At 44.5% G+C, this 20,520-nt stretch overlaps 1 protein-coding gene across 5 annotated transcripts in view; it reads right to left on the bottom strand.

The window, feature by feature from the left end:
* The window catches only part of hivep2 (human immunodeficiency virus type I enhancer binding protein 2), a 100,037-nt gene that overhangs the window by 60,316 nt on the left and 19,201 nt on the right, over positions 1-20,520 (bottom strand). For 2 of the 5 annotated variants that reach the window (XM_020714616.2, XM_020714617.2), the window contains exon 1: positions 1,805-2,017. The exons of the other annotated variants lie outside the window; for them this stretch is intronic. The gene's annotated coding sequence lies outside the window, so the exon portion shown is untranslated. Of the gene's footprint in view, positions 1-1,804; positions 2,018-20,520 lie in introns of those variants that run through there. 5 annotated transcript variants of the gene reach the window in all.

Raw genomic sequence — 20,520 nt, forward strand, 5'->3', positions numbered from 1 at the left:
CAAGGTGTAGATCTACCACACCAGACAAGACCCATGGTGTAGATCAACCAACCCAGACAAGACCCAAGGTGTAGATCTACCACACCAGACAAGACCCAAGGTGTAGATCTACCACACCAGACAAGACCCAAGGTGTAGATGCTGGCAGGGAAAGCATACATGGAGCACCCCAATCAAGTGGCTGGAATAATAAACAGGAACATGTGTGCAGAATATGAACTGGAAACCCCAAGGTCAAAATGAGAAACACCTCCAAAGGTGGTAGAGAATGAGAGGGCAAAGATCCTGTGGGACTTCCAGATCCAGACTGATAGGATGGGAATGGAGAACCAACCAGACATTGTAGTGGTGGATAAAGAACAGAGGAAAGCCGTTGTGGTGGATGTGGCAGTGCCAAGCGATGGGAACATCAGGAAGAAGGAACATGAGAAACTGGAGAAATACCAGAGACACAGAGAAGAACTGGAGAAAGCCTGGAAAGTGAAGGTGACAGTGGTGCCTGTGGTAATTGGAGCACTCGGGGCAGTAACCCCCAAGCTGGAGGAGTGGCTACAACAGATACCTGGAAAGACCTCAGACCTCTCAGTCCAGAAAAGAACAGTTCTAGGAACAGCTAAGATACTGCAGGACCCTCAAGCTCCCAGGCCTCTGGTAGAGGACCCGAGCTTGGAGGAGAAAGGGTGAGCGTTTTTAAAAGAAAATATAATTACAAGTTTAAAATGCAAAAACATTCTTTTATAAGCTTATGGGTCTTTCAAATCTTAAGATCAAAAGCTCAGAACAAAAAGGGTGAAGAGGCGGTTTCAGACAATTTGGAACAGGTGGAGGAAGGTTTGAGATGTGACCAAAGAATGTCATCAAGATTGAAAGTAAAGGTGTAGAAGACTGTGGTGAGAGCATCCATGTTGTTCTCTGATGCAGAGACAGGAGGCAGAGCTGGAGGTAGCAGAGATGAAGATGTTGAGGTTCTCTTTGGGAGAAACCAGGATGGATCAGGAAAGAATCCATCAGAGGAACAGATCATGGTGGATGTTCTAGAGATAAATGCAGGGAAGCAGATGGAGATGGTCGGACACTTTCAGAGGAGGAACAGTGATGATGTTGGAAAAAGGATGCTGAGGTTGGAGCTAGCAGGAAAAAGACCAAAGAGGAGGTTCAGGGATGTAGAGGAGGACATGAGGGTGGTTGGTGGGTGGGAGTGAGGAGGATACAGAGGAGATGAAGGCTTCACTGTGGCGCCCCCTAAAGGGATCGACAAAAAAACAAAGAAGAAGCCTTAATTTCTTCTTAGAGCCAGTAACCTGCAGAGAAGAGAGATGAAGACTTTCATCACAGCTGCATGTCTGCTCAAATATTGCCTTCAGACCAAAGATTTCTGCAAAACCACTGAAAATCTCTTAATACAGACAAAATCATTTGATCCCCCAAACTCTCTTCTTGACACAGTCTGCTAAGGAACACCTTGGAACCCAAACCCCTAAGTGTCCCTCAGAGCAGCACGGAAAACAAGCAGCAGACCAGAGGAAGCACACTTCACTGTCTGAGAATTTGTGAATGGAAAAAGGGTTGATCACAGTCAGAGGGACAGTCGGACTTCCTCTTCCTTAGAGGCTCGACTGTCTGTCTGTCTCTTTATGTCCGACAGGTCGTTTGTCCTTTCCTCTTTCTCTGGAGAACAGCTGTCCTCTGATCCACAGCCTCTGTTGTCCTCAGTAAAGTTTTGTTTTTGTTCACGCGCACACAGACAAGACACAAGCACGCGCACAAAACAGAAACCAGATGGATGCTGGAAGGATAAACAGACCTGACCGATTTTCTCCTCCTCAGCAGGAGCCCCCACCCTCCTGTCCTGTAACACGCACATAGCGGAGACTCACGCACAATTTTCCACGCGGCGATCGAAGCCCAGCACGCCCAGCCCCGTGCACATCAACGTTTCCCATTTCACTGTTTGCCTCTGCGCGTGCGCGCACTGCTCCGGCAGTTATCCTGCCGGATGGTCGGAAGTGCGCGTGTGCGTGCGTGAGCAACAGTGGGAGCCCCCTCCTCTCCACGGAGTAAAGCCCCGCGTGACGCAGAGCCACAAATAGATGTGGAGCCGAGCTGGGGGGGTGACGGCCGCCGCGTAGGGCACTTCAGCAGCGACATGTTTCTGTTGTGTTTCCCGAGAGTCAGAAACAGCGCAGCTTCGCGGGTCCAGTGTGGCCGTCACAGACTGCAGATCAAGAGAAAACACGAGTCCAACCAAAAACATGAGAATAACAGGAAAACCCAAATGAAAGCAGCAATCAGTTAGAATCAAGAGAACATGAAGGCAAAACCTCACGCACTAAACTCACAGCAGACAGCCAGGAACCACTGGACCAGCAGGTTGACTCGGTCAGAAACCACCCAGTATGAAGACAAAACTCCACTAATTCTGTAATAGTATCAAATAAATGTTAAAAGTTCCACACTGTCAACTTCTGTCTTTAGCAGATATACAGGAGGAAACTAAGGACAGGTGCCTGAATGAAGCAGCAGCTTCTGACTGATGAACACTGTTCTGCCAGGAGGAAGCTGACCCTAAAACAGCAGAACTGGAGAAAACATGCAGAGTTCTCTTAACAGGCCGTTACATCATCCTCCTGCATTTATGAGCACAATGCAGATTTCATGTTCTGGTTTGGGCCAGCAGGTTCTCATTGCACTTTTTGCATGTGGACTAAAATGTAGAAGGATGTGGCTGATGATCACTTCATCCACTGGCCAAAAATTCTATACATTTCAATACAACTTGAGATTGAAAGGTCTTGCATGCTGCACTTGTTGAGTATTTCAGTTGCAGCTGTCTTAAAGTCCATGTCAACACTTTCTGCTTGCTATTTACATCAGCAAAGGCAGTCTGCAATCCAGCCGTTGGTGTCTGGAGTTTGAACTGAAAATGTTTCATAAAGTGAGCGTGTCTGTGCTGAGAACAGCAGGGGCCTCATTTATAAAACTTTGCGTAGGATTTGCGTCAGAAGTGGCGTACGGATGAAACATAGGATGTGCGTACGCACAGAAATATTCAGAGTTATAAAACCGTGCGCACGCACATCCTACGCATCTTTCTCTTAATAAATCACAACCAATTCTAAATGCTGCGCAGCTTTTGGGGCTTCATGACACGCCTATAGTTGCCCATAAATAGTCCATGAAACGCCCACAAATGAATATTCATTGATTGCAAAACCATGCCAAACACGGAGAGAAAATCAAAAAAACGTAACTTTACTCAATGTGAAGTAGAAGTTATCGTTGGCGAGGTGGAAAAGAGGAGAAAAGTGCTGTTTGGAGGGCACAGTGTGGGCATTACTAATGCCAAAAAGGCACGTGAGCGGCAAACGGTGGCAGACGCCGAAAATGCTGTAGCCTCACAACCTCGGACCGTGGCCGAAATAAAGAAGAAAAGGTCGGACATCAAAGTCGAGGCAAAAAAACGTCTAGCGCTGAACCCCCACACACACACACACCCGTGGCAGACACGGGTGTGTGTGTGTGGGGGGGGACACCGGAGCTGACCCCTCCTGATGAGAGACTGGCGGCAATAATTGGGGAATCCCTTTTAAGTGTAGTGGTGACTGAGGCGCAGGGGGAGCACCGACGCGCCAGATGCACCGGGTGACACACCCCCAAAAGCCCGCAGAGGAAGTCGGAACCGGCTCATAAGCCACTCGTCCTCGTTTGCCAGCAAGTCTTCTTGCTGTCTAAAGATGCGTTCACTCCGAATTCTTCCATTTGCCACATCTTCTAAGAGCGTAAGATCAGCCATTGTGCGTCATTACGCATTGTGATTGGGCATTTTATTTCCCTCCATTTAATTACATCTGACAAGCTACAGATGTCCGTAATAATCGACGTGGAAATGGGGAAATTGATCAGCGCAAATGTCATTTCTTGTTGCTTTCTGAATGGTTGAAACATACGCCAATACGGCATATGTATGAATACCATAATTCCGTAGCTTATGAAGAAATGTTTTAATGTGAAAACAACTTTCCCCAGTGGACAATTAGTACATCTGTCCGTCCGTCCGTCCGCACGCCCGCACCTATATCTGCTCCTCCAGACGGACACATTAACGAGAATATCAGTTTTGTACATTATTTCGTTCTGTTAACTATATTATTTATGAGGATGAATTGCACAACATGCCAATATTGCAGAATATATTTCACTTTTCTTTTTGCAAATAATTGTTCATTTGAATTTCTGTTGTAATTTTCGTTTGATTTTTTTGTTTGTTTCACTGCTGATCGATCAAACGGGTGTTGGTGTAGCTGTTAATTGTCAGACTTGCTTTGTGAAGTCTTCATGTTATTTCTGAGAGGCAGTATTGTCATTTTCACTTTCACGTGTTTCTTCCATCTGCCGACGGTGTCGCCGTTTCTCATTTCACCCGTTTTTGTGCGTACGCCTGGGTCAGAGCTTGCGTGGAGGACCGCACATTTTCCCGTCAAGTTTGCTTTTTATAAATCTCAACTATTGCGTAGAGAGTGGCGTACGCCTTCTTTTGTGCGTACGCAACGTTTAGAAATGAGGCCCCAGGTCTCTATGGTTTCATAATGAAGAGGAACCCCGCTGGAGACCTTCACTGAGTATTTCACAGAACCTCAGCTCCCATAACTTGGTAGCTCCAAAAAGACAGTAGGATTGGGTGTAGGACAGATTCATATTCACACTCACACACAGTTATGGTCCCTGCACAGGTTCAGCAGGCAGCAGCAGCTTGTAAAGGTCACCATACTGGCAGATCCTTCCTATCACAGGAAAAAGGTGTTTACCCAAACCTCTGTTCTTTAAAGTAAGAAAATTAAACTAGTTAAACAGGAATTTCACTTCAAAGTGCGATGAGAGTCACTAACACAGGTCTGATGCAGCTTTCACATGCACAGGCTGCTTTTATCCTGGAAGGAACCAAAGACCAGCAGCGCCAGAGCTCACAAAACTTCACTTTCTGTCAGTTTTGACCTCTGCCTGGTCACGAAACAACAACAGTTTTCCATCAGAACTAGACTCATTTAAATGCCAGCCCAGAACTGAAATACTGTGCCGGTCCAGCATCCGTCCACATCGAGAGCAGAAGATGCTTTTTCCTGCCTCCAGTCGTGTTTGGACAGCAGCAGACGTCTTTCTGTGGCTGTTCTGCTTGTTCAGCTGTTTGGGTCTTCCAGCTCTGCTGCAGCACCAAAGAAGACAAGAGGAGGAACCTGTCCATGGAGGTGCTGTTTGTCAAAGATGATTGGCTCTGCGTTTGATTTGTCTATCCTGCAGCTGATCCCTGCTCTCTGCAAACAGCACAATATACTGTTTTAAATAACCAGAGTGTTTGATTGGCTGGTGACTGCTGCCTTATCAGGAAGTGTTTAATAAGTGATGATCCGGCAAGGAAGGGGGGGTGTAAGTTCATACACATACAAAGTTTCTTTATATTCATTACTTATATTAGTCTGCCAGATAACATGTGGAGTGACCTCAACAGACAGATGTATTTTAGGTTCAGATAATCTAAGAAAATCCAGAAGAACGCTTTAAAACAGGAAACAGTGACTTATTTCCAACCAAGAAGTCAAGCGTTGGTGTTAAACTCCTTAATGTGGGAGCAGAATCGGTGATAGCCTGTGGCTTGTTAACTAATTAGTGAACTCATTTATCTCATTAAGATCTGATTGATCTGCCAGCTGACGGGCTGGAAGCTGAGTGCTCTCTGCTGTACGTCAGGCTGAACCGGCTAATCGATACTTACAATGCGAGGAAGAGTTTAACGGTTACGCAACCTCATTATCTGCCAGTCACTGCATGCGCGGGGGGGTTCCTGCCCTGTTGCAGTGTCACTTCCAGGTCAACTGTCCTGTAGAAAAACAATCACCCCAGAGACTTTCCACTCTCAGGTGGCATTGATGATCTGGGTCCCCTTCATCCCCCAGGGTGAAGTAAGTAATTCATTAATTTTGAGCCATCTGCTAGTAGTCGAGTTACAGATTACTATGTAATCAATTATTCCTTCTTTTTGTCCTGTCCAGCAAAGGAACACAGACTGCAGCGAGTGCCTCTTGTGATGGACATGTTTTGCTTTTACAATCGGGGTTGTTCAATACTCCATCAGGTGCCTTCATATAAGCCCCTCTTGTAACTGAAGCTGAACTTTATTTTTTTAGGTTTGCTGACAATAGGGGGGAGAAGGGGGTTGATGACAATACAAAGTCATGATATGAGATGAATGTCAAGAGAAATCATATGCGTTGCATGCACACACCATCACACAGTATTTACACAATTACTTACAAGTATTCGTATTTTAATACTGACTTTGTCTCATATTAATTGTACAGCACTTAGTAATCTGGATTTCTAAAGGGGTATATAAATAAAGTTTATTATTATTATATAGTATATCTATACAAATGTACTGTTTTTATGGAGGGCTTATGTCACAAAATCACCCAAACTGATATTTTCTTGTGCACACAGACAGACATATATAGGATTGCATACTTGTTCACATTGAATCCTCAAGACCCTAACCCTAACCCTAACCCCTAACCCTAACCCTAACCCCCCCCAGTCACCGGGCCAAACCCAACACCCAGGGGCCCACGACTAACAGATGCCCCGGTGCAACCACTCCCACCCGTACTAGATCCCCACCATGGGGACGGAGCGGGAGGTAATGCCCCGGCAGCCCCCCAGCAGCGATGCAGAGGAACAGAGAGTGCACAGGCCAAAAGTCCCAGCCAGGCAGGAACCCGACCTGCCCCGACCACCCGAGACCCATACCACTGCCCGGAAGGCCGAGCACCCCCACCACAACCCCTAGACGCGAGCCAGAGCCACCCACGACCAGCCCATACTGCAACCCGGCAGCCAGCCTCACCAAAGACCAACAAGAGGAGGCGGCTGAGATCGGACACCCGACGGGGGGCACACACCGATGACTGACAGAGACCCCCCACAGGGCTCCAGGTGCTATGTGCAGCGATGGAAGGATTGGGCAGCCTGGTGCTCCGATGTAGGGAACCCTGCCCACACCCAGGGGGGGCACGGTCCACCCAGCTCAGATGTTATGGACTCCCCCACTCACAACAGTTAAGTTTACCATCCAGGAAGAGGTTAGACATGGTGATAGAGAAGAGAAAGAAACACAAAGAAATAAAGAAAACAAGAAAAAGACACAAAACAAAAAAAGGACATATCAGAAAAAACTTAACAACTTAACTAGACCAACTGTTTTTATCTACAATATTTAATGTAGTTTAAGCTAAACCAACATCTGTGATGTTGCTATGATATGGTGAGTATGATGGATTTATTTCACCCGATTCCTGAGGTTTGTTCAGCCAGGTGGTGACTCCTTCTCCTTTGTTTAGCCAACTGTCCACATAAAGCCTGTCCACGGAGAGAACCGCCCGGGAGCCAGCTTGGATGAACCTCTTCCAGATGGGAAAGAGGACCCTCCACTGTTGTAATATCTCAGCAGGGAATTGGTCGTTCAGGCTGAGGCTGGTTCCTTTCAGTTAATATCCGTTCTTCCTCACAATTTCCTTTTACTTGTAATGTTTAAATTTGGCAACTGTTGGGTTTGGCTCCACCCAGTTTGCAGTTTTCTCTGTGACTTTGGAATGGTCTCTGATGACGTTTTCGGGGGTTTTCCAGATCCTCCCTGGTCTTTTCCAGGATCCCTGAGATGACTAGGTTGTCCTTCATGCTTCAGGCCTGAATGTCCACATCGACTCATTGATCTTCCGATTGTCAGAGAAGATCTGCTGGTTGCTCCGCCTCCTCCCTCTCTGAGCGCTCGATTTTCTCCAGCTAACTCGACCACTTCTTGTTAGCTAAACTCCAACACCTCCTGTGGTGCCTGGAATTCATTGTGGAGAATCTCCACTAGTGCGAGCCGGCCGTCAAGGGAAAGCAGCTTTTTGTCAGCGGACTCCAGGGGCCTCATTTATAAAACTTTGCGTAGGATTTGCGTCAGAAGTGGCGTACGGATGAAACATAGGACGTGCGTACGCACAGAAATATTCGGATATATAAAAACGTGCGCACGCACATCCTACGCATCTTTCCCTTAATAAATCACAACCAATTCTAAATGCAGCGCAGCTTTTGCGGATTCATGACACGCCCATAGTTGCCCATAAATAGTCCGCGAAACGCCCACAAATGAATATTCATGGCTTGCGAAATCATGGCAAACACAGAGAGGAAATAAAAAAAACGTAACTTCACTCAATGTGAAGTAGAAGTTATCGTTGGCGAGGTGGAAAAGAGGAGAAAAATGTTGTTTGGAGGGCACAGTGTGGGCATTACTAATGCCAAAAAGGCACGTGAGTGGCAAACGGTGGCAGACGCCGTAAATGCTGTAGCCTCACAACCTCAGACCGTGGCCGAAATAAAAAAGAAATGGTCGGACATCAAAGTCGAGGCATAAAAAACGTCTAGCGCTGCATCGCCAGAGTGTCTCTGCCACAGGGGGGGGAGGGGGGACATCGGAGCGCCAGATGCACCGGGTGACACTTGTGGTTCCTCCGAGTGCTCTTCTGTAACGCCGGGCCCAAAAGCCCGCAGAGGTCCAACAGGACGGCTCGAGGAAGTGGGAACCGGCTCATAAGCCACTCGTCCTCGTTTTCCAGCGAGTCTTCTTGCTGTCTAAAGATGCGTTCACTCCGAATTCTTCCATTTGCCACATCTTCTAAGAGCGCAAGATCAAGATTACGCATTGTGATGGGGCATTTTATTTCCCTCCATTTAATTACATCTGACAAGCTACAGATGTCGGTAATAATCGAAGTGGAAATGGGAAATTGTTCAGCGCAAATGTAATTTCTTGTTGCTTTCTGAATGGTTGAAACATACGCCAATACGGCATATGCATGAATACCATAATTCCTTAGCTTATGAAGAAATGTTTTAATATGAAAACAACTTTCCCCAGTGGACAATTAGTGCGTCTGTCCGTCCGTCCGCACGCCCGCACCTATATCTGCTCCGCCAGACGGACACATTAACGAGAATGTCAGTTTTGTACATTATTTCGTTCTGTTAACTATTATTTATGAGGATGAATTGCACAACATGCCAATATTGCAGAACATATTTCACTTTTCTTTTTGCAAATAAGTGTTCATTTGAATTTCTGTTGTAATTTTCGTTTGATTTTTTTTTGTTTGTTTCACTGCTGATCGATCAAACGGGTGTTCGTATAGCTGTTAATTGTAAGACTTGCTTTGTGAAGTCTTCATGTTATTTATGAGAGGCAGTATTGTCATTTTCACTTTCACGTGTTTCTTCCATCTGCCGACGGCGTCGCCGTTTCTCATTTCCCTCGTTTTTGTTCGTACGCCTGGGTCAGAGCTTGCGTGGAGGACCGCACATTTTCCCGTCAAGTTTGCTTTTTATAAATCTCAACTATTACGTAGAGAGTGGCGTACGCCTTCTTTTGTGCGTACACAACGTTTAGAAATGAGGCCCCAGGACTTCAAAGCTGCTACCAGGAGCCGAGACAGTTCCCAGCGAGTCGTCGTGGCGTCCACGCTTTAAGGTTGGGGTAGAGGCGGCTTTTGTTTTTATCATAACTATTCAGTCGAAACAGTTGTCGATAAAATAGTCGTAATCTTTGAATTCTATCAGAGCCTCAAACTCAACGATTTTCTGTCGGTAATGGTGGTTTTATAAGAGTGGTGATTTGATAAAGCAAAGTAAGGCTTTTATTTTAAAGATTTGCCAATTTTGAGGCACTTCCTGCTTCCTATTCATGTGACATTCCCCCTGGAGCAATCAATTATTCCTGACATTAAAAAGTTATGAAGTGATTATCAAGCAGTGTAGATAACTCCAGACTCTGCTACTTTTTTGGGAAACATTTTTATTTGAAATTCACCAGTTTCTGCAGAGCTGTAATAATGCATGCTCCTTTTGTTCTTCCTCTTTCGGCTTCTCCCATCAGGGGTCGCCACAGCGAACAAGTCGCATGGGAAACTTGGCAATGTTTTACGCCGGATGCCCTTCCTGACGCAACCTTCTCAAACCGGGCTTGGGACCGGCACAGAGGTAGAGAAGGGAACAGGGAGCAGCCCGGAGTCGAACCCTGGTTTCATGGTTGGAAGGCGCCGCAAACCAGCACAAGCTAAACCGGCTCCAATGCATGTTCCTTTTGTTATTGATAATAATCTTTTTTCTTTTAAAGTCCAGCCTTCATTGGATCAACAAGAATGGAGAGAAAAAGCTTTCCCTTTCTCTAATGTTATTTTAACAAAGTGTGTTTATTCTGCGTCTTTCCTTGTAGTTGAACTTCCTCTGTCTCTGCTGTCTTCTGGATCTGCATGGAGAGCCCCCCCCCCCAAAGACACTTCAGCTGAGGAGCAGCTGCCAGGTGAACTCAGGTTACGGCCATTAACCGCTCCTCAGTCCTCTTAAATTTAAATCAATCCGGAAGCAGAAAAGGAGATTAGAGACGAGCAGCCAAGGTAGAGATCGCTGCTGCAGATGAGATTATGAACGATAAGGACTTGGAACAATCAAACCTTTGCAGGAAACACACACTAACACACACGTGCACTTACAGTGCTGTCTGTGCCGTTGTTGTACCACCTAAAACCAACTTTGCATCAAATTATATAATTCAGACAGTTATGTAAGAGACTAGTCCATGTCTGCAGCAGCATGTGTTTTCCTGATCAGGTCTACAGCTAATGAAGCCAACCTTGCAGGGCATGACACTGACACTGTGGGGGCCGGGCAAGTTTGTGTGTCTGTGTGGGAGTGTGTGTGTGGGGGGGCAGTTAGGGATCAGCAGCATCTTGTCAGGTGGGGAGGGCTGGTGAGCACGAAGGACCCAAAATGCAGAGACGGAGGCACACGGTTCCAAGGCAAGGGCTTTATTCTAAATAACAGAAAACGCTGCAGAGCAGAGAAACAAAACTAAAACTAAACTTACTGTGGGCTAACCAGATAATCAGGGCAGAAGACGTACATGGACATGACAGCCAGGGCAGAGACAAGACTTACATACACACGGGACTGACAAGACACAGGTGACCATGATCAGGGCAGATTAGAAACAAGGAAGTAAAACTCAAGAACATCACTAAACAGGAAACCTTTCAAAATAAAACAGGAAACAGAACTCAAACATGACATAAGAAGATAGAAAGCAAAAACCAATACAAAGAAACCCAAACCATGACACATCTAAAGAAAGACCAAGTGAGAAGAGTGGCAGCAGCAAGAACATAAAGTTTCAAATACAGCTACAAACGAATCCTTTATTTTGACTTATTAACATCTCTGTGTGGGAGTCTGCGGCCGTGCAGGAGTCTATGGTTGCAATCCCAGTTGCAGCCTTTGGGGCTAGGTGAACAGATCACTGGACTGTCTGAGTGTGCTGACTCACAGAAGGCCCAAAAACATGACAACAAAAAATATGGAGGGACCAGGACACGGGAGCCATTTCAGATACTACAATGAAAAGGTAATTTACCTTGTCTGTGAAGAACATGTAAGTGTAAACTCTTTGATAACACTACAATAGAAGTGACTTAAAGAAAACCAAGGTGTAAATAACACATGAACATGTGTTCCACTCTATCAGCACAAATCCAGTGCAAAGAAGATCCTTTGATCCTTCCACAGATGTGACGCTCTCTGCTATTCACGACCACATTACCAATTATTTTCTGAAAACTTAAGAACTCACTAATTGAGACACTAGAAAAAAACATGGAGAGGAAACGAGGAAGTTTAAACCTCCTTCATCCTTCATGATGGAGAGTGAAGACTCTTGTTCACAAGACGGACGGACTTAAAATACTGAGGAAGAACCAGTCAGTGGATCAGGAATGCAGAAGACTGAGTTTTACTGAAACTCGTCTTTAAAAGCAAACTCTTTTCATTGCGCTTCTGCCTGGCGGTCAGACTAAACGGGTGGAACAAAAATGGCGAGCAATATTGGAGTTATCCAGCCGTACACTTTTGATCCGGATTCCAGCTCAGACAGGGAAAACATGGATCTATTTGTCTGACAGTGGATGCATCGGAATGGAGCAGAGCAGAAAGCTTGTGGCCCTCCGATTGCAGTTTGTACGTAACAACTATAAGGTTTTTTGAAACAACATTTTTTTCTTCTGCTCCTAATTAAGGATATGAATAAGGAAATACAAAGAAATGCAGTATTAATCTTATTTTTTCTTTATATGTCCTTCTTCATCAGAAAAATGCTGCATGAACATGTTAGTAACACCAAAAACACGGTTTTCATTGGAGTGGATCTTTAAAGAGACTCAGTGTGAAGGAATCTGCTTGTTCAGGAGTATAATGAAGAAAAATAATGTCAAACCAGAGAAATATTTGCAGTAAAAGGAAATGTTTCCTGGCCATCATGAGTAAAGGTTATTGGATAACCAGCCTTTCAGTGCAGTTCACCACTGCATACAGTCTGTCTCTGACGGGTCACTGTGCTGTCAACATCAGTGTGAGCAGCTCCCTTGAGCTCAAGTGTCTGAGTAGTCAATTTGTCTCATCTGAAAAACACAGTTTTCCAGTGATTTTCTTCTCCCGGTGTTCATGCGAGTGGATTTAAGGGTCTCTGCACTCCTCTCTGTTCCAGCTGCTTCCTCTATTACATGTCAGGATTTCACAGCAACAACTGGTATTTTTGATGACACAGGAACGCTTCATTTCTCAGCAGGAAACTAGATTCTGAATACATTTGCATAAATATTCCTGGTATCCCTGAGCTCTGTGTTTAAAATCTAGAGGGAATTAGAGAGATGGAGGCCAAACTTCCTGGTGGCATTAAAGTACTCCAACATCAGAACCGGCGGCTGACAGCTGCTTCTGTTCCCTCTGCAGTTTAAGGCAGCAGAGAAGTCTGAAATCAGCGAGCTGTCAGCCCAATCCCATCATCCACACGGGGAGTGGCGGTGTGTCTGCAGCAGCTCCTCCACATCCCACAGAGACAGCGGGAGCAATTCTGAGGTCGGCTGCAGGAGCGACAGAAACCAGAGGATCTGAGGACGGCTTCTACTGCACAGAAGAGAGAATTACCACTCAGAAGAACATGCTAAAGCAATAATGGAGAGACGCAAAGAAGGAAGCAGGATGAAGAAGAGAAATAAATGAGTAAACATAGATGAGAAAAATGAAAAAAAAAGTTTAGAGGAGAAAATAAGAAAACAGAAAGACAGGAGAACTAAACCAGGAGAAAGGTTTAGGGACCAGAGAGAGGGAAGACAGAGTGGAATTACTGTCAGAGACAGACTGGAAAAAGATGAATAGAACGAGGGGTGTCACATAGTAAGAGTTTAAAGTTGACAGAAAATGAATAAAAAATATATACCTTTAAGAAACTACAAATCCTGATGATGTTGAGTCCAACTGTTCAGTGCTCCCTGACCAAAAATAGGCTGAATAGACAAGTCTTTGTCAGGACCTGCAGCCGCCTCAAACTCACGAGGCGCAGCAGTCTGTCTGGGCACAAGCAGCCGCTGCAGCCGCTGCAAAATTGACTCTGCAAAATTCAGCAGGAAAACAGCCAAATATCCAGACAAGAAAGAAATGATGCTCAGCTCAACTTGACAGGAGACCTGCTCACAAAAGCTGCAGAAGTTTTCATTCAGCTGGTTTCTGCAAATTGCAGCCACCTTGCCCAACATTATCCTCCACAAAACTACTGAGGAAAGTCCACGCTTCCCTCCCTGAAGGTCAAAGGTCAAGTGCACAATTATCTGATCTTTTTGTTTGAACGCGCACAACGTCTGTAGTTTAAAAAGTATTTTTTTAAAAACCTTCAAACATTTTACAATGACAGGAGTCAAACCTTTTTGACAACCATGATGACAGCATAGGGGCAGGGACAGTCATTTTGAAACTGATTATTTATCACCAGCTTGGAAGTGTGTGGACGTTTTGTTGAGTTTTCATTTTTGAAATAGAAAAAAGTAAATGTTAGTGCAGCTTTTCCATTATGTCAGTGCAGCAAGAGTCAGTCTGGAAAGTTCCTGCTTCTGTTCAGGAGATGACAGATGATTCCAAAGGCGTGTGAGCCTTCAAACTCTTTTCAGCCTGAAAAATTCTGCTCCACAAACTCCCAGTAAGAAACCTGCTCTGGTACCAATAATGTCTGACTGGGTTTTCTTTTGTTAACAGAGGGTGAAATTGGAATTTTGACACAAGTGACAGTTCAAGTCCTACCAGCATCTAAAATTAAATTCTGGAGCACCTCAGTGAGAAGAAGGGGGGGGGGGGGGATCTTATTTCCATTAATGATCCAGGAAATATTAGAAAAAAATAATCTCAATTCTTTTCACTTATCCCTGTAGAGGAGACAGACATCAATAAACTTTTATAGGTCAGACTTACTGCCTCCTACACTGCTCTGAGAGCTAACCATCTCTAGCGTATGCTAATCTTTCATAATTTGACAGACAAGGTGCTACTCATCTTAAGTAGCTTTAAGCTTTCAACTTTGAGGAGGAGAGCTTGTGTGGAGCCGATCACTCTTAATGCCATGCATATGGAGTTCGTTTGGGAGATGGCTTGCTGCTGCAGCAGCTAATCCCAAAGGCTACAGGAGGAATTTCAATCCCCATTTTAGTAGGGATGTCAATTTCATAGTTTGCAACAGGAGAATAGGATTTTATGATGAAAGCAGAACATGTGCAGGAGAGAAGACATGTGAGGAGAAGCTGCACAGCCTTTCAGAGGCATAAATGCTGCAGACAATGTCTTGCTCCAAGAAAGAGTTTCAAGGGTTTTACTTTATCTTACCAGCATGTTAAAAATGCAGAAAACAGAGGAAATGTTTTTTTTTAGGGGGAGGAACTGTGATTAGCCACCAGCATTCCCTGAAATGTCCACATTACTTCTTCTTTTTCCTTGGGCTTTTCCCTTCTGGGGTCCCCACAGCCAATCAGCTTCCTCCATCTAACCCTGTATTCTGCATCCTCGACTCTACCAGTTACCTTCAGTCTTGTTTTACTGCATCCATAAACCTCTTCTGTGGTCTTCCTCATTCACACACATGTACTCCATCTTACTGCAGCTAACCTTCATTCTTCTCCTTTCCAGGGCAGACCTCCACCTCTTTAGAGTCTTCTCCACCTGTTTCCTGCTCTAACTACAAATCACAATATCGTCAGCAAACATCAAAGTCCATGGTGATTCCTGTCTAATCTCATCTGTCAGTCTGTCCATCACCATTGCAAACAGGAAGTAGCTCAGAGCTGATCCCTATTGTAATCCCACCTCCACCTTGAACTCCTCTGTCACCCCTAAAGCACACCCCACCACTGTCCTACAGCCCTCATACATGTCCTGCTCTGCTCCAACATACTTCTCTTTCACTCCAGACTTAATTCCACAGTTCCTCTCTGCTTTCTCCAGATCTACAAAGACACAGTGTAGCTCTCTGACCTTCTCTGACCTTCTCTATCAACATCCTCCCAGAAACTATTGCATCTGTAGGGCTCTTTCTTGGCATGAAACCATACTGCTGTTAACAAATGTTCACTACCGAGTTCGAGTTCCCACTTAACCCTTGTGCTATCCTAGGCACTTTGACAATGGGAGTTGGGTCATCTGGACCCACAAGACAGTGCACTGAACCTTTTTTCTTCACTGGTGTCCATGGATTACATGAAATCCTCTCCACCTCCTCTCCAACTTTGTCATGGTAGGTATAACACATCAATGTAAGGGTGGGGTCATTTTGACCCCACAAGATAGCACAAGGGTTAAGCCAACATAGGCAAACACAGATGGGGCCACCACGGAAACTGCAGACAAACCCATTCAGGGTACACATTTTCTGCCCACCTTTAAACCATATGGGGCCACTTTAACTTCCTGCTCCTCAACAGTCACCTCTTCTATTTTTGGTTCTCTCTCATTTTCTTCATTCAACTCTTCAAAGTATTCTTTCCATCTTTCCAAGACACTACTGACACCTGTCAATACATCACCATCCCTATCCTTAATCACCCTAACCTGCTACATGTTCGTCCCATCTTAGTCTCTCTGTCTTGCTAAACTGTACAGGTCAGTCTCTCCCTCTTTAGTACCCAACATTTAACATACAAGTCATCATAAGCGCTGCATCTCTCTGTACTCCTGTCTACTCTCCTCAGTCCTCTCAGTGTCCCTCTTCTTCTTAGCTAGCCTCTTACTCCATATACACTCCTGCACCTCCTCATTCTACCACCAAGTACACACATACCTGTCTCCCTGATCTCATCATCTGTAGTTATCCAGTCATCTGGGAGTACCTCCTGACCACCCTGAGTCTGTTTCCACTGCTTCTTTTTTTTTTCAGCTTCCACCAGAATGTCCTCTTCTCTGCCTTTGCCCTTTCTTCATCTTCTTCATCACCAGAGTCATCCTACACACCATCATCCTATACTGTCTGTTAACACTCTATACCACTTCTTTGTAGTCATTGATCTCCTTCAGGTCACACCGGATGTAGTCTATCTGTGTGCTTCTACCTCCACTCTTATAGGTCACCCAATATTCCTGCCTCTTCTCAAAGAACATATTCACTACAACCATTTCTATCTGTCTTTCAAAACCAACCATCATCTGTTCTATGTTCCTCTCCTGGATACCAAACCTGCCCATCACCTCCTCATCCCCTCTGTTTCCTGTACCAACATGTCCACTGAAATCTGCACCAATGACTACTCTCTCTCATCTAGGGATGCTTACTAAAAAGACTTAAAAGAACACTCCTTTCTACTTGATGAATCAACAGCTGTGACATCACAGACCCTTATCAGAGTAAAGCTTTTCAGCCTCTCCACCTTTTTCTTCCCATCATGCCACTGCCTACCATCTTCACACCAACACCAAAGTAAGGAAAACTAACAACACCTCTCAGAGCTGCTTCTTGATATAAAAATGTGAAAATAATGTTGTGAGAAATGCTCCTGGAGGCTGGTTATGCCCCCAAGATGCCTGCCGGCTCTGCTGAAAGAGCAGGAAATGATGTCACACACGCACAGACACAGAAATATCTGGGTGGCCCTTAACTGTAGTGCTTCACACTGAAGCACCTGCTGTATTCTTTCTGCCAGAAACCCACAACATTGACTCCCCCCCCCCCCCCCACACACACACACACCCCCACCCCCACCCCCACACACACACACACACACAGATACAATCTTCAACCATTTTGTCCTGCCACTACCCCTTCGATTTGTCCTGTGTTAGGAATGCGGGAGAAAAGACTGTCGCTACCTGATCAAGCGTAGCAACAAGGGCTCTGACAAGGGCTACTTTCTGTCACTTTGGTTTCTGACAGGAAGCGACATCACCAAGGCAAGACACCCACCCATCATTGACATATGACTGGGGGAGGTAGTAGAAGTGAAGAACTAAAGGTACACGTTCTGAAAGGCTGATAAGGAGGACTTGGAAGGAAAAAGGAACAAAAAGAACAGATATTTTAGGGAAAAAGAAAAAGATTGATGGAGGAAAAGTAAGAATTAAATGACAAGAATAGAACAGAAAGGATTAAAAAGGATGGAGATGTTGGGGAAGCAGAGGATGGGAACAATATGATCCAAATGGATCATAATGGTCTTACATAAACCACATATTAAAAAGACAGAGATAAATAGGAAAAATGAGCCAGAATAGAGGGAAAGAATGATGATAAAGGAAGAAAAAGAGGTGAAGGGAGGACAGATGAAAGGGTTGTCCACCTTTCAACTTATTCCGTTAGGGGCCGCTACAGTGAATCAGCTTTCAGTGATTCGCACAGGTGGTTTGGCAGAGATCTTTTTTATGCCGGATGCCTTTCGTGACACAACCCTGTTTCTTCAAGGCACAGGGAGACCCAGATAGGCAGCAGCAAGGAGTTATATTGCTAGTCTGTTACCATTGCGCAAGATACGAAAAGAGCTACGCCATATTGGATGTTCCAGTAAAGAATGAGAAACAGCTTAGCAGATACAGTAAAATGACAATAAAAAGCTCAATTTTTGTCTGATTTTAAAAGAAAAAGAACACTCACAAATACAAAGTATCCTCCATAAAACAAACAAGATAGGTGGTCTTGCCAGAAAACCTGGAAACCTGTTTTAACTTTGAATAGACTACCAGGTCAGCCTCAACGTCCAGTATTGAGAGTAAACTCCCTCAGATCTTCCTAAAAACTTTTCTATAAGTCCTTCTTTATTAGCCGACGGTAATAATTTGACTCCAGCTATGTTTGTGCAGCAGGAAACAGGCATCTTAAGATATCCACTATGGCATTTTCTAGCCTATATGTGTGAAGGGTCTTGCCTAAGAAACCTACACCTAGCCAAGTGAACTGTCCAGCTGCTAGGACAGATAAAAAGGTCTCACTTCAAAAACAAAATAAAAACAGAAAAATATTACAAGTGATAAGTCAATGATAAGTCCTGTTATGATAGGGTCTTAAAGAAGCTGCAGATTGGAGCAAAATTTGTGGAAGAAGAAACCTCCTTCACTGTTCAATCATCGCTTCATCTCTGTGTCCACAGACATCCTGTGGTTTTCTGCACGGCTCTGGGACAGATCCGCTTGTAGAGCTGCAACCCCTCTGAGGGAGCTTTCACAGCCAAGACTGAAGGTAAACCTTTTGGTCAGAACACACAAGAAATCTGAGCTTCCACTATGTCATTCTGGCCCATTGCAGAGTTGAGAGCAGCTTGAATGAGTCCGACACAGCCTGTGCCTGACATGTGCACACATCAGTGCCAGCAGCACAGCAGTCTGAGCAAACACTTATTTACTGACACACAGGAAATCTGCAGCCTGCAGAGGCAACAGACACGAAAGCAAAACCCAAGCTCTTCATTGTGTTGCTCCGTACCCTGAAGCACACACACACACACACACGCATGCACAAACACCCACGTGTCCATAAATGCATGCGCACACACACACACGCACGCATACAAACTCACACTGCTTTTCATGTGATTTGAATGCACACACAAAGAAGCTGGTGGACTTCTGGTAACCTAGAGGAAACAGGAACCAATCTACCCGCTCCCGTCTCTGTAGCATTTATATCCCATAATGCTATTCAAATTCTGGTGCTCTGTTATCGCACACAAATGCACGCAGCTGATCATCAGCAGACGTCCTGTGCGTGTTGATGTGTGTGTTTGCGTGTACATGCAGAAGTTGTTCTCCATGAGATACTGTCAAGGGCGCAGTTTGCACCCCATGCTCCGAGCAGTAGTCTCCATGGAAACATAACAGTGCTTTCTCTTTAGCTCAAGGCTCTTCTCTCGGTGCGTTCTTGCAGCGACGTTTCCTGCTTTCCTTCAGCTAATTCAAAAGCTCAGATTGTTTTGTACTACTTTTCTGTTCTGAATGTACAGTACTAGCTCAGAGGTTACCATGGTTCCCACCTCTCCATCTGTCCCTCTGTTTGTTACTTCACCTCATTTTATGAGGAAAAGCAGCTTCCTTCTATGTCCATGCTTGACTGTTACAAGCTTTTTTTTGCCACAGTGGGGGAACCTGTTCCTTGTCTGCTATGTGTTCCACGTGTTTCTCCATTAAGAGGCTAAAATGAGCTTCTATGCTGTATGTGAGTAAATTCACAAGTGTTAGAACATGCACAGTGTTATTCATGAGTGCAAGCCTTGCTCCAAACTGCAAAAAAATATCCTCCACACAAAAAACATTTATAGCGCACCCCAAACTATCAATTTCAAAGAGCAAAAACAGATTTTATGAGATACTCATAACTGTTGGCAGAAGAATGTAAAGAAGCATTCTTTCAAATTAATTTATATTACATGGAGGATTGCACCACCCAAAACAGATTTTTGGCTATTCCTGTATTTCCATAATAAATCTCCTTCTTTAAGAATATTAACAAAGGCACACCCACCTGAAAATATATGGGAGTATACCAAAGACACAGCCAAGAAACACCTAAGAGTAACTAAACACACACTCAACATAACAGAAACACTGAGGAGACCAGGCTTTTTCCATAGCCGGCCCTCAGTTCTGGAATAACTGCGGATAATATCTGACCTTACATGCTTTAAATGTCAATTAAAACGTACCTTTTTAGAATGGCTTTTAATGGCATTTTCTTTTCTTTTACTTGTTTACCATATTGTTTTCACAGTTGAACAAATTTCTGCGCCTTTGAGGGAAAATTTGACCCCCGCCACATGCGTGAAAAGTCACCAAAATTATTCACACAGCTAGGACATCAAGGGCACTTAGCTTAGCCTCCCTTGCATTAGCTCATTCATTCAGTAAACAACTTCTAGGTGACTGTAAATAAATACATGTAAATGTGAAAATAAAAATACAATCCATTATTTGTTTTTCTGTTTTTTCCCCTGGAAATTAATAATTAAATAAAGCAATCTTTTTTTTTTTTAATTGTTGGTTTTAGTTTGAAAAACAGATAAACAAATGATACACAGATCCATGTGATTGGCTGAGAGCAAACACACCTGATTGGCTGATGAATTTAGTTGACAGATTCATTAGCCAAAG

Source organism: Oryzias latipes, chromosome 24 (genome assembly GCF_002234675.1).
Source record: "Oryzias latipes chromosome 24, ASM223467v1".
In the NCBI taxonomy this organism is placed as follows: Eukaryota; Metazoa; Chordata; class Actinopteri; order Beloniformes; family Adrianichthyidae; genus Oryzias; species Oryzias latipes.